The sequence below is a fragment of the Pan paniscus genome, chromosome 1 (assembly GCF_029289425.2).
Source record: "Pan paniscus chromosome 1, NHGRI_mPanPan1-v2.0_pri, whole genome shotgun sequence".
NCBI lineage: Eukaryota > Metazoa > Chordata > Mammalia > Primates > Hominidae > Pan > Pan paniscus.
The window spans coordinates 1,374,390-1,376,976 of record NC_073249.2 but is presented as its reverse complement, the minus strand read 5'-3'; positions in this window follow the sequence as shown (position 1 = coordinate 1,376,976).

Below are 2,587 nucleotides of genomic sequence, written 5' to 3'. Positions count from 1 at the left end.
AAGTAAGGGGCAGGAATTATATGTAGTTGTCATCACATGGCCAAATAGAAATTAAATCATTTGCCTTTAAAGAGTGTTTGCTGTTGAGCCAGTTGACATAATTTATCTTGCTTTAGTAATATTCTTTACAGGTAAAATAACCTACTCATTTCCACAATGATAAAACATTGTCGTTTTATCGCTTTGAACAAGTACATTAAAATAATACAGAACAGTTGAAGATGTGATGACTGCACAATGAACCAGAATAACATTGAATTAAATGTATTCGTAAATGGGTGGAGAGGAGGTATTTGGTGGAAAAAAAAAAGCTGAAATACTTGAGCCAATTAAGTCCCTTGACTCCAAACCCATCCCTATGCACTCAGATCTTGGGTGCTGGATTGGGTGAACCCTACAACCACATCGCTGTTAGCGTGTTGGCACCACATGAACTCTGCCAGTAGGGGGCAATAGAGGTAAACTGTAAGACTAGAGGAGAAAAAACAGGTCCCTTCCCTGTTTGCTTCTCCTGGTCTTTTTGGTGAAGTTCTAGAACTTCTAGTATTTTGACTTTTGATTTTAAATACCCCAGGATGATTGGAATTTGCCTTATTCTTATTTTCAGTCTGTCAAATTAAGTCATGTATCATTAGAAGCAATACTGTTGTATGCGCCAGAGAACTGGTTTTATGATCTATTTGTAGTAGAAGGGCTGCCTTGTCATTATCAAAGGTTACTCTTCAGAAAAGTTGCTTGCCTTATTAGCTATGTATTCTAATAGCATAACGACTATACCAACTTTGTTTTGTTTAATTTTTCATGGTATATATTTTTCCATCTTCATTTTGGGTGTTTTCTTCGTGTTCATTTGAGAATATGTTAAGTGTAATACAGTTTTGTTTTTTAACAAAATCAGTCAGTCTTAGTGCTTTAATTTCAGCACTTTAGTTGCCTTTAATTTAATTTCAGACACATTTGTGTTTGCTTTATGAATATATTATTGTTATTTGGCTCATCTATGTTCTTTCTCCCTGTTTTACCTTACTTTATCTTATTTTATTCCACATTTCCATCTATGAGGTGAGTAGTCATGCATTTCTACACCGATTTGAGTGTTTATGCATTTTTGACTTATTACAGTCAAGTAGAAATTACTTATTTTACCACTTTCTACAGACACTGTGCTTTTAGAACACTACTTTAGTCCCTTCTTTGTATTGTTTTTATAATGGATTATAATTAAACGCATATCTCAAACCCCACCACCCATAACTTTTATTGTTTAATCAGTCCGTATTCCTTTGCATGTGCTCTTATATTGCTTTTTTCATTGTTCTTCCACTCTCCTGCCCATTTTTCCCATTTGGGCCATTTTCTTCTGCCTGCGTAACTCTTCTTTTAATGCAAACCTACAGGTTTGCTGACAAGAAATTCTCTCATTCTTTTATGTATTAAAATTTTTGGTTGGTATTAGTTTTGGAAATTATGTTTTCTGGGTATATGATTTTATGTTGACTATTATTTTATTTAGCACATTAAAGATATATCTAAATTGTCTTATAGCATTCACAGTTTATGTTGAAAAGTCAACTGTCAGTAGTATTGTTGCTTATTTGAACAAAATGTCTTCTTTTCCTCTTATTGCGGCATTTAAGCTTATCTTTAGTTTTAGCAATTTTAGTGTGATGTCTCTAGGATATGATTGAACTTTTCTTTATCTTGCTTGAAGATTGCCAATAATATTTATCTGTGGGTATCATTATTTATGCTGCTTCTGCCCCCCTTTTTAAATCTGTGTGCCTCCCAGGGTGAAAATAACATGCATGCTAGAACTTTTCACTATGGTTTTTATCTTACGTGTTGTACCTTCCAATTATGTTTCTTCTCTTTAAATATTTTTTATTAACTCATATTCAAGCAAGTAATCAGATCTTCTACTGGATCTAACATTCCGTCAATCCCAAACTATTAGCTGTTAACTTCAGGTAGAGTATTTCATGCTTTTATAATTCTATTGTATATTAATTTTAGACATATATATTTACTTCTAATATTTCTAGTTTTTTCTATCTGCATCTTTTCATCTCTCATCTCTATTTTCATCTCATATTCTCTTCAACATATTAATAATAGCCATATTATTTTATTTGTTTATTGTTGATTCATCAAACTTTTATTAAATAAAATTTACTGTATTGAAAAAAGGGAATTTGGGGTAGTTTCTTCAATGGCACAGTTATACAAGGTAGCTGCAGACTGATCTCTAGATCTTTTTTTCCATTTTTCGAATTTTCTTTGCCTATTTCCCAATCTCCTATCCCCTGAACACACACAGACACACACACACACATCCCTACACACTTTGTGTCCCTTTATGGGGACACACTTACAATAGTCACTTACTATGCAAGTTTACAAGCTTATGGCTAGGGAGGACACTGAAGAACAAATGCTTTTATATACCTTTAGTGGGCTTTTTTCCACGTTTTTCAAGAACACAAGACATCGCTATTAACTATGGTCACCGTGTTCTACAATATATTTCTTTAATTCATTCCTTCTGTCCAACTGGAATTTTTCATCCTTTGACAAGTATCTCCCCAGC